Here is a 12,323-nt window from a genome sequence, read left to right as displayed (position 1 = left end):
GAGGTTTTTGCCTTGGATTTGCTGCTTTCTCTCTGTGTTAAGTGCCGTCAAGTCGCTTCCGACTCATGGCGACCCTATGAATGAAAGTCCTCCAGAATGTCCTGTCTTTGACAGCCTTGCTCAGATCTTGCAAATGGAAGGCTGTGGCTTCCTTTATGGAGTCCATCCATCTCTTGTTGGGTCTTCCTCTTTTCCTGCTGCCCTCAACTTTTCCTAGCATGACTGTCTTTTCCAGTGACTCTTGTCATTTCGTGACATGACCAAAATACGACAGCCTCAGTTTAGTCATGTTAGCTTCTAGGGTCAGTTCAGGCTTGATTTGATCTATAACCCACTGGTTTTTTTTTGTTTTTTTAATTTTTGCTGCTTTCTAGATGCATATTTTCCCCATCCAAATTCTCAAAACTCTGCATGGGGGGCTTATAATGGGCCATTTATGCATGGGAGGTTTTGCCGCTTTCTAGATGCCCATTGTCTCCATCCGAATTCTCAAAACTCTGCATGGGAGTTTATTTTTGGCCATTTATGCCTTGTCAGTTTGGATGCTCGCTCAAAGCTCTTTTTTTTAAACGCCACCTTTAAAATGGTTATTCACGGTCCCGACGCAAAAGGAGCAATTCCACACACGCACACCCCACTCACCTGCTCCTTCGTTCCTTCCATTAGCAACCTCCGTTTGCATGGCTAATGCGCGGCTGTGCATTTTGCATGCTTCTGAGGGGATTCTTCGCTGCGAGGGCAGAGCAAACAACAAAGGTCGCGTTAAAGGGGCTCTTAAGAAATGCGAAGTAGGTATGTGCCAACTTTGCAGTCACTGCTGGAATGACGGTTCAGCGTGCAAAACTCAAAAGAAAAAAAAGCTGTGGGGCACTTCAGCCTGGAACGCGCTGCTAATTACCAAGCATAAATGGCCTTTGAGTTTTGAGAATTCGGATGGGGAAAATGTGCATATAGAGCTGGGCAAAACCAAGGCAAAACCTCCCATGCATAAATGGGCATATATAAACTATATAAACCACGATTTATATTAACCCCCCCCCACACACACACACACAGCGACCGGCGCTCCACAAGAGGCCACAAAACTGGCACCAGCCCAAAGTTTTATTTCTACCCAACACACTGTAATGTGTGCAATATGGAAAGATTTTGCGCCTCAACATCAGTTTAGGGTGCCCTTACTTATTAGGGTTGCCAACCTCCAGGTATTAGCTGGAGATCTGCTATTACAACTGATCCCCTGGAGAAAATGGCCGCTCTGGCAACTGGACTCTATGGCATTGAAGTCCCTCTCCTCCCCAAACCCGGCCCTCCTCAGGCTCCGTCCCAAAAATCTCCAGGTATTTTGCAACCCGGAGCTGGTCACCCTACTACTTATACATCCTTTACAAAAATGCTGCCCCACTGAAGTGCATGCCCAGAGCTTCTCTTTGCCCAGGTGTAAAGCCCCTGTGCCAAGTGCATGCTTAGCTTACCACTATACCAAAAAATTAAGCTCCCAGAATTGTGCACTCAAAATAATATACTTCCATCAGCAAGAGATTGTCCCCTGCCATGTCTTCAAGCAGCAGTACCAAGTACAACAGCACACTATTCCATTTGGTAATTCTACCAGATTAGTGTAGGGGAGGAGCCATTGCTCCTTTGCAGAACAGATTTTGCGTGCTGAAGGTCCCCGGCTCAATGCCTGGTATTATCTGGTGTGAGCTGGGAAAGGCTTTTCTATGCCTGAATCCCTGGAGAACCACTGTCAGCAGAGGACAATTACTGAGATAGATGTGTTGGCATTTTAGACTAGAAAGTAAGCAGATGGTGGTGATCTAGGAAACAGCTAGTTGACAGCTGAGATCACATGACAAAGTGATGACTAATGCCAGCTCAGCATAACTCTGCAGGAAAACTGGACAGAACAGGTTTTACCTGGGAGCTGGGCAGCTATCAGTGGATTGGCTGATAGACTGGGTCAGTGTTGTATATAACTGTGTGATATCTGTACAAAGGTGTGGGGTGTATGGAGAAAGATACTGGCGAAGCACTTTGATTCACTGTATATTAAATAGCACTATTTTAAACTGTGCTGGACTCTGCTGTATTCACTTGGATTGGGTGGCTAACAAAACTAACTAACGCCATCAGGGTTATGGGCCCAGCACGCTGCCGCTGCGCTACACCCAGGAGGTTCTGAACATGGTTGATACGTGGAATGTGGGCTGAGCAAACGGAGCGCAAGTGAATGTCTTCCGCAGAGTCAGACGGAGCTGAGGATGAGATAAGCCTGAGCGCTGAGAGCAGTGCATCAGTGGAGGAGGAGAAGATCGATACAGAGGTCGAGTGCCAGGGAGCTGAAAGCGAAATGGCTCAAGCTGCATCGGTGTTGCTTGTGGACAAGCTCACCTCTTCTAATTACAATGTCTGGGCTCTTAGGATGGAGCATTTCCTCAAGAAGGAGGTGTTGTGGCAATATATCTCCGACCCACCAGACCCATCGACAGCACTAGACGAGGCAAAAGACTAGAAGGCTCTGGCTATTATCGTGCTGAGTGTGTCAGATGATCAACTCATACATATGTCTGGTAAGGCTAAAGTTAAACAAGCCTGGGACAGTTTGAGAGAAGTTTATGTGCAGGAGACAGCTGGCTCGTTAATCACAATAACGAGACGGTTATATAGAACTGTGATGCAGCCGGGGGAGTCGGTCCGGTTTGCATTAATTATTACAGATGACTTTTCCCAGTTCACATGGGTGTATGTCATGAAACACAAGTCTGAAGTGTGTGACACATTCAAGTATTGGGCCAGACGTGTGCAGAAGCAGCTAGGTCATGAGCTGGTTGCTGTACAGTCTGATATGGGTGGCGAGTACATGTCTAATGACTTTGCCAGATGGTTGAAACAGCAAGATGTGCAACACAGGATTGCCAATGTCTCAGTGCCTCAGGAAAATGGAGTGGCTGAGAGACATGGTGGAGTGCTGCAAACAATGATGCATTCCATGTTGCAGGATGCTAACTTGTCTATAAGCTTCTGGGCAGAGGCTTTGAAAGCTGCCTGTTATGTGTCAAACAGGGTTTGGACTAGGTCCATAAACAACATACCCTACAAGGTGCTCTATAACAAGGATCCTGGTTTGGGCTATCAGAGTATTTGGAACGAAGGCGTGGGTGAACATTCCTTTGAACCTTTGAAAGAAGGAAAGGAGGAGCAAGGTCCAAAAATTACTCTTCCTTGGGTACCAAACAGGAATGAAGGCATACAGGTTTGCCAATGAGCATCAGGCTCTGAGTTACAGCAGATCTGCCAGTTTTTGTGAAGGCAGTAACTGGGCTAGAATACACGGTCATGAGGTGCCTAAGCAGGTTATGCTTCCTTGGACAGAGCTCTCAGGGTACAGATGGAATGGAACAGGAGGGGAATTCTCCTAGTAGTTCTTCATCTGAGAGTGGTCAGAATGTAAGGCAAATACCTCGTGTGTCTAGCAGGTGTAACAAAGGTATCCCTCCTAAGAAATATGGGTATAATACAACTGATGTGAATCATGAATATGTGACAGAACCTAAGAATTATGCTGAGGTGTTGTCCTATGAAGAAAGTAAGAAAGAGGCTTGTCTGGAAGCCGTGCAAACTGAATACAACTCACTTCAGGACAATGAGGTTTTCACAGTGTCAGAACTGCCTGCCAAAAGGGATGCAATTGGCTGCAGGTGGTTGTACAAGGTCAAGTATTTACCTGATGGGAAAATACACAGAAAAGCCAGGTTGGTGGCCAAGGGTTACTCACAAGTAGAGGGCAAGGACTTTGACGAGGTTTTTGCACCTACTATAAAGACTGAAATTTTGAAAATAGCACTGTGTAAAGCTGCAACAGGCAGGATGCAGGTGCATCATTTTGACTTTACTACAGCTTACTTGAATGCCAGCCTCAATGAGGATCTGTACATGCAGCAGATTCCAGGTTTTGAGTGTGAAAGCAAGCAGAAGGTGCTAAGGCTGCATAAGGCTATTTATGGGCTTAAGCAGATTGCTCATGCTTGATCTCAATGTCTCAGCAGAGCATTGACAAATCTTGGGTTTGAGCAAGGTATAGCAGACCCATGCATGTTCAAGAAGCGTGTAGGTAACACAGACTGCATACTTTTAATTTATGTGGACGACCTTTGCTTTATGTTTAATGAGGATGAACAGCTGCAGTGGTTCAAGAAGGCTGCAGGAAGGCTGTTCAGGATAAAGCACTTAGGCAGCATTCAAAATTATCTGGGAGTGGAAATGACAAGGCACCCAGAGGGATATTTTGAACTAAGTCAAGAAAATAAAATAAAACAATTGGTATCTAAGTTTGGAATGAAGGATGCTAAGAGTGTTGAATCTCCCATGACAACAGGGTATACAAAGGAAATGGATGAAAAGGTGTTCCATGACAAAAATGTGTATCAATCCCTGGTGGGATCATTGCTTTATCTGGCTTGCTGGACTAGGCCAGACATATGCATAGCAGTACATTACTATGCCAGAAGTGTGCATGTCCATATACAAAGGACTGGGTAGCAGCTAAAAGAGTGTTGTGGTATTTAAAGGGCACATCTTCAATAAAATTGAGTCTGAAAGCAACCAAAGAGAAACAGGTCACAGTGTACAGTGATGCTAGTTGGGGTGACATAGAGGATGGAAAATCTACTACAGGTTATGCAGTGTTCTAGCATGGAGCCCTGGTTATGTGGAAATCACTTAAACAAACCCATGTGTCAACAAGTACCTGTGAGGCAGAGTGTTCTGCACTAAGCGACTGTGTGATTCAGATAGAATGGTTGCAGCAACTATTAACAGACTTGCATGTAAAATGGGATTTGCCTGTGAAAGTATACTGTGACAGTACTGCAGCACAGCAGTTAGCAGGGGATCAAGGAGTGAAGACAAGAAGCAAACATATCAACATCCGGTACCAGAATGTCAGGGAGGCAGTAAACAATGGGATTATGGAATTAATACATTGTGCATCTTGTGACAATACTGCTGATGTTTTTACAAAGTGTTTAAATGTTGAAAAGTTTGTAATGTGCAGACAATCTTTGGGGCTTACTTTTCTATTCTAGGAGGAGTGTTGGCATTTTAGACTAGAAAGTAAGCAGATTGTGGTGATCCAGGAATCAGCTAGTTGACAGCTGAGATCACATGACAAAGTGATGACTAATGCCAGCTCAGCATGACTCTGCAGGAAAACTGGACTGAACAGGTTTTACCTGGGAGCTGGACAGCTATCAGTGGATTGGCTGATAGACTGGGTCAGTGTTGTATATAACTGTGTGATACCTGTACAAAGGTGTGGGGTGTATGGAGAAAGATACTGGCGAAGCACTTTGATTCACTGTATAATAAATAGCACTATTTTAAACTGTGCTGGACTCTGCTGTATTCACTTGGATTGGGTGGCTAACAAAACTAACTAACGCCATCAAGATGGATGAATGGTCTGACTCAGTGAGGCTGCTTCATGTGTCCACTGTGCCTATGACACCCATCTCAAGTGGCTAACATTAATTTAGAGAAAAGGCATACTTGTGGCACCCCCCCCATTTAAAGGAGTGGAGTCATTTTTAAACCATCCTGAATAGCACAAATAGCAAACCAAAAGCCATGTAGTACCGTTTATTACAATATCTTGAGATAATGAATGGATAGTGTTCTATTAGCCAAGAAGCAGGTCCCTGCTTTGTATTCAGCACAGAACTAAATGGGAGGAGGAGGAGGAGTTGGTTTGTATATGCCAACTTTCTCTACCACTTAAGGGAGACTCAAACCAGCTTACAATCACCTTCCCTTCCCCTCCCCACAACAGACACCCTGTGAGGTAGGTGAGGCTGAGAGAGCTCTAACATAGCTGTAACTTGCCCAAGTTATGGTTTCAGACTACCAGAGTGAGGTTACCTAAGAACTAAATTCCTGACTGTACCAGTGTTAAAAAATGATAAAACTGTTGGAAAAACTGCCCTTCCTAACGGTGTCACTTGCCTACACATTAAGAGGGGGGACCAACCACAGAGAGTCAGATAGATAGACAGGACTCGGGAGGTATCTGTAGTTACACGTCACCCTCATTTCCTGCCCCTTTGATGTTTAGAGGATGTATTGTCAGGGAAACCTCCCCCCCCCCTCTCTCTCTCTCCCCCTTTGCCCATCATCGAAGCAAGACCTAGGAGCCGGGCGCTCCGCGCACGTCCAGGCCTTCCCACCCCAAGATGGAGTGGATGGCAGACACCTTTTTTTTACCTAGAGAATTAGCAAGGTAGATCAGGATAGTGAACCCTTGTTTGTCCTTTCCTATCCAATGTGTATTTCCACAATAAATGTACTTTAGTTCTATTAGAGCAAACAACTGCTCCTTTTTATTTTCACACACGCACGCACGTGTAGCTTCTGTTGCTGTTAAGCTTAAGGCACTCTGCTAAACACCAGAATATCCCCACAATAGATATTCCAACAAAAACAAGAACTTGGCTGCAGTAAAAGTTGCCATAAAATGGGCAAAAACAATAATGGAAAGCCTGCTGGATAGATTTTAGAAATCATTTTATAACTTTTGTAACTGCTACAGCAGCAACCTTGGTAGAACAAAGACCGCCTGGCATGTTAGTGGAGGGAGAACCAACAGTTAACTCCCAGGAGACAGTCAGACTTATAAGTACCTTGTTCATCTTTGTGGCTTCTATGCAGTCCCATGTGGGACTGTGCGTGCACAGGCCAGCCACAGAGGTGAAACTTCTTTAGCTTTCTGGCACTTTCTACAGTGCTAGGTAGGAGCACTCCCCTCAGTAGACATCGACTCTTCCTTCCTAAACCCGCACGTGACTGAAGGGCTGGAGCGCTCCTTCCCTCACTCCTTCCTTTGCCACTGAGGAGGAATGACATGTTAAAGCTTTTGTCGTCGTTTTTCTGAGAATAATTCTTTCTTCAAAGGATTTTTCTTCCAAGTTTGTTGGTTGTCTTTGTTGGTTGGTAAGCTGACTCAATGGCATTCTTCAAAAAAAAGTACTGAATGCAGTATCAAAAAGGCACAATCTGATGAGCATTTATTGTGCCTGTTGTGCTTGGACGAATCCCACAATGTTAACACTTGTACAGCCTGCAAGCAGTTTACTTCCAAGGCCCTGTAAGCAGCAGGACCCCTCCCACTAAAGAGTGTCATGAAGGCACGGGGACCAAAGGCTGACATAAGAGCAAAACATTGCTCCACTCAAAATGGATGCCACCCAGAGAAGTCTAGGATCCATCTTGAGTGTCTGACTTTGGCGGGACGGTAGTTGGCAGCTATAAATTTTCCCATGGCCCAAGGTGTGCCTGGCTGGACAATGGGGCTAGTAATCTCCATTGCCTCACCTTAAGGTGATTTAATCAGCTCTCCGAGCCAACCATTAATTATCTTAGCTGCACCCATCCTGGGCAATCAATCCATATTCAGTGGGGATCACACAGACATTCTCCTGCATCCTGATGACTCATCAAGCCTCTCCTGTCTTTTTGTTTGGACTCCAGTAAAGCAATCAATTCTTTGTCTCCGGCTTTCCTGCCAGCTTACCTCATACTTCCTCAGGACACATTTTATATTATAAAATGGTATAAATATTAGATCTTTGGCCATTCATTGTGTGTGTGTGTTGGATCCGTGCATACACTCTCAGTTACGTGTGGGCTCCTTTTTTCACTCCTAAAAATGCTGGCTGTTTCCCTCCTCAGCACTGCTTTCTCTGGACGTCTCTTCTGGACTGGTAAATACCGGTATCACCCATCCCTGAACTATTCCAATTTTCCACCCTTTGTTTCTTCAGCTTTTGTATAATTGTGTGTTTATCCCTTGTGGCTTGAGAATTATATTCTTTAGTATTTTCTCCTTTAATAAAAAATACATTTCATAGTACAACTGCCTGCTTATTTGAGTTTTCCCCAGGATTAATCCTGGTATACATCAGTTATAGATCCCAGTTACCAGCCTGTTGCTCTGTCTCTGCAGCTAATTTCCCCTGGTAGAAGCCCAGCCACAGTACCTTTCAGAAGGTGAAAACCAGGCCCGTACACCTTCACTGGTGTCTGTGCCATCGGCTCCCACCATGGAACCATCTACCGAGCATGCTCAGAAATAGGCCTCAGTTCCAAGAAGTGCTTCCAAACTACCCTCTAAGAAGGTGAAGGCACTCATTGGATCCATCTGACTCCTCACCATCTGCGGCCAGAAAGAGGGCATCTGTGTTGATGAGCTGGGACCAAGAGGTCATTGCCCCTTCCTCCCTCCCATCACTCCATTGTCTCATGCACAATTGGTCAATATCCCATTGCCGTTGGATGCTGACACAGAGCAAGTCAGGCCCTCGACACCAATGGACCAGGTAAAGAAGCCTCCCAAGAAAGTTGGCCAAAGTTGGTTCCAGAGATACCTCTTGCTCCCCCTATGTTTTGGCAGCCTCCTGGTATCCTTGTCCACCCACTCCTATGTGTATGCCTCAGTCGGGTGCTCTGGACTTGTAGCAGATGTGACTCTATTCCATGGTTCTGAGGCCTGCAGTGCTGGACTCTGAGCCCATTCCAGGCCCGCCCATATTGGTGAGTTTGCCTCAAACTCTCCCTCCAGGGGGCTCTGACTCCAAAGATGACTTCCCACCCCACTCCAGTGCCTGCTCTGCCACTTTGGATCCATCCCCAGATGAGAAAGTCAGGGATTCAGCTCCAGTACTGCTGTCAGAAGATCTCTGGCTTTACATAGAGCAATCTGTCAAAATGGCCAAGGATTTGGAGATGGATATTGTCTGTTCTGATACAAGACCCTCAGATCCATTACTCAGGGTGGAATACTGCAACTCATCAGGTCCAATTGCCTTCTCTGTGCTTCAAGGCCTGTTAGAGACTGCCACTTCCATCTGGACCAGACTGGCCTCGGTGCACCCACCTGCACAAAAGTTGGAGAACATGTTGGGGGTCCGACAAGAGAACTGCAGATTCTGCTGCTGATTCCTTGGAGGCAGCAGTTGTGCCTTTCATGCAGAGAGCAGGTGCACATTCCTCCCAGTTTGATAGAAAGAGGAGAAAGTCAGATGGCCTGGGTAGAAAGGTCTACTAGTCAGGGGATCTGGCTTTTCAAGTAGTTAATCATAGTGCAATAATGGCCCCATTATCAGTTATTTTTTGGAACTGTCTGTCCACATACTTAGATGTACTTCCTGATGACAAAAAGGACTTGGCCAAGGTGACCTAGGCTAAGGGTATAAAATTAAGCAAGCAGCAGATCAATACTGCTAGATATTCTACTGACTGTGCCAGCTGGGTGATGGCCTTGGCTGTGGTATTCAAGAGATACTCCTGGTTATATGCAACTGCCCTTCCTAACAAGAAATGGGTGAAAGTGGAGGATCTCACCTTTTGAGAGAGAAAAAAAACAACAGTTTAGTGCACAAATCGATGAACCGATGAAAAGGTGCGCAAAAGCAAGTTGACTGCCAAAACTTTAGGCATTAATGTCAAACAGCCCCATTCAAACCCAGGTATTTCCCCAAGCTCTACCCCTAATCCCAGTCTCATCCATCTTTTGGTACTAGCTACAACCACACCAGCCCCCATATTGGCCTCAGTATGGAGCTCAACAGCTGGGTAAAGGACACCAGGGAAGGTCCAGAAATAAGAGGGCAAACCAGCCCCTAGGAATCAGCCCAACAGGGAGAAGTTATTCCAAAGACTAGAGGAAGTCAGAGATACATCTCCTCTGTTCACGAATAGGTTGGCTCCTTTCTATAATGCTTGTTCCAGTTATTACCTAGGGTTTAAAGTTTCTCCATCTTCCACCCCTCCTACACAACCAGCTGTGTGTCGCAGCTGACGTATGGCAACCCCTTTTGGGGTTTTCATGGCAAGAGACTAGCAGAGGTGGTTTGCCAGTGCCTTCCTCTGTACAGCAACCCTGGTATTCCTTAGTGGTCTCCCATCCAAATACTAACCAGGGCTGACCCTGCTTAGCTTCTGAGATCTGACGAGATCAGGCTAGCCTGGGAAATCCAGGTCAGGGCCCACACCCAGCTGTACTCCCTCTGCAATTATATAGTCTATGCAACTATATATGCAAATTTGGATGACTGGCTGTTGGTGGCTCAGTCCAAAACTGCTCTAAATGATCAGATGGCCCTAACTCTATCCACCTCACATACCATAGGTCTGTTGGTAAATATGGAGAAATCTAAGTTGCAACCAACTCATGTCATATAGGGGTAATTTTAGATTCTATTCTAGGGTTTGGGTGCTGCAACCCACATTTTGGTTACAGTATTTTGTAAGTACAGAACACAGTATTATGTAAGAGAAGCAGTACAAAAAAAGGGGAAAATAGGCAACCAAAACATAACAAATCACAAGAACCAGTAAGATAACCCAATTAAAAATGTAAATAAATCATAAAGTCCTTATGCAAAATCAGGCTTCATTTATTTCTAAACATCTTGGAGTCTCTAATCCAATTAACAACAACAATACATTTGGGTGAGTGTTTCACCAAGCTAATACCAAATAAGTCAATAATCTGCTTTTGTATAAGGGGTTCATCGCTTTACTTTTTAATTGGGTAATTTTACTTATGATTTGTTAAGTTTTTCACAGTGTGAGAGTGCTAGTACTACGGCAATTATCGTTTTTGGGTTTAAGTTTCATTGTTAGAAAGTGCAAAAAACAACAACACAGGAACATCAGAAATTAAGGGGAAAAACACTGCATAGATACAAAGACCAAAATAAAAAAACGATCACAAAAATTACATAGACCAAAGAAAAAGACCATTCTTGAACTTCATTTGCAAACCCCAATGGGAGCAACAATACATTCCACTAATTCTCTGCTCATTAAGACATAAAATATTGGTTTACCTAGTTAAATTACTTATATTACAGTCAGAGGTTTTTCTGAAATAAAGTAAGAAATTACCCCACACCTTAAATTCTTCCTCCACCTTATATCCTTGAATTACTCTGGTATTAAAAGTAATTTTTTCCAAAATCATGAATATTTTTATTTTCTGTCGCCATCTGTCCAACATAATATTTTCTGCCATTTTCCGATTAGCAGCGATTACCAACCTGGCTGCTATAATCAAAAAACTTACTATTTCATTTCATTTCATTTCATTAACCTTTATTGGCATACCAAAATACAGAAATAGAAAAAAACAACAATATACCTCCAAAGGGCAATACATATAAGTTACAAGTCGGGTTAATAAAACTTTTCTTGTTCTTTAAGAACTCCTGTAAGAAATTCAGCCACGGTAGCCGTAATTTTAGGATCATGGTCACTCAAAAGAAATTTGCGTTTCACTTCATTACTCCTGTATGACTTGTACTGGAGCAAAGTAGATAGCAGTTTATCCCGCAGAGTCACATAGAAGGGGCAATCTAAAAGGATGTGGTCAATTGTATCTAACAAGTTTAAACCGCATGTGCATAGGCGTTCATGTCTAGGGATCTGGAGGTATCGGCCTAAGAGCATCCTAGATGGGAATGCATTAAACCTAGCTAATAGAAAAGCGCGGCGTTGAGAAGGTATCTCTAGGTTATCTAGATACCTAGCCATTTTACCCGATCCATTATTAAGGCCTAGGGCCGCCGGAGAGCAGATGGGGGGAAGAGCTGGGTTAAAATTCTGCAATTCCACATCAAGGAGACGTTGCTTGATTCTTTTAAAGATGTAAGATTCATTGGCCAGAGCAAGATTATCTAAATCAATTCCAATTTGGCAGAGTCTAGATCTAATCAATATGTCCCATGAGAAAGAATGAAGTTCACTTTTCAAGAAATATAAAAGGGAACCTGGCTCAGTTTGAAAATATAATTTGAGCCAATATCTTATTGTTTGAATCCAGGCTTTGTGGCAATCAAGTTTTGCCCAGTTTCATGACAAATTGTGAAATATGAGACACATTTAGGTATCCCCAATATTTGTCTAAGAAATATGGCTTGGATGTTCTCCACTTCTTGATTAAGAGTTCCAAGCCATAAGGGAACTCCAAACAGAAGTTGGGGGAATATTTTCAAATTCAGGATTTTGATCACTGCAGGAACACACTGATTCCCCTTCGCGTAGAAAAACTGCTTGAGTTGATTTAAGGAAATCCTGGTGGCTTTAATAGTATTTTGTCGATGTATAGACCAACTGAGATTATAGTTATAAGTAATTCCCAAATACTTATAGCTTTTAACTTGTTCAATTGAATCCTTCCCAATGTGCCATTTGTATGAGGACCATTTTTTGGAAAATACCACTACTTTTGATTTGGGGGAGTTAATAGAAAGTAAATTAAAATGGCA

Source organism: Euleptes europaea, chromosome 3 (genome assembly GCF_029931775.1).
Source record: "Euleptes europaea isolate rEulEur1 chromosome 3, rEulEur1.hap1, whole genome shotgun sequence".
Classification (NCBI taxonomy): domain Eukaryota; kingdom Metazoa; phylum Chordata; class Lepidosauria; order Squamata; family Sphaerodactylidae; genus Euleptes; species Euleptes europaea.
The sequence above is the reverse complement of the archived record's forward strand: the minus strand, read 5'-3'. Positions refer to the sequence as shown.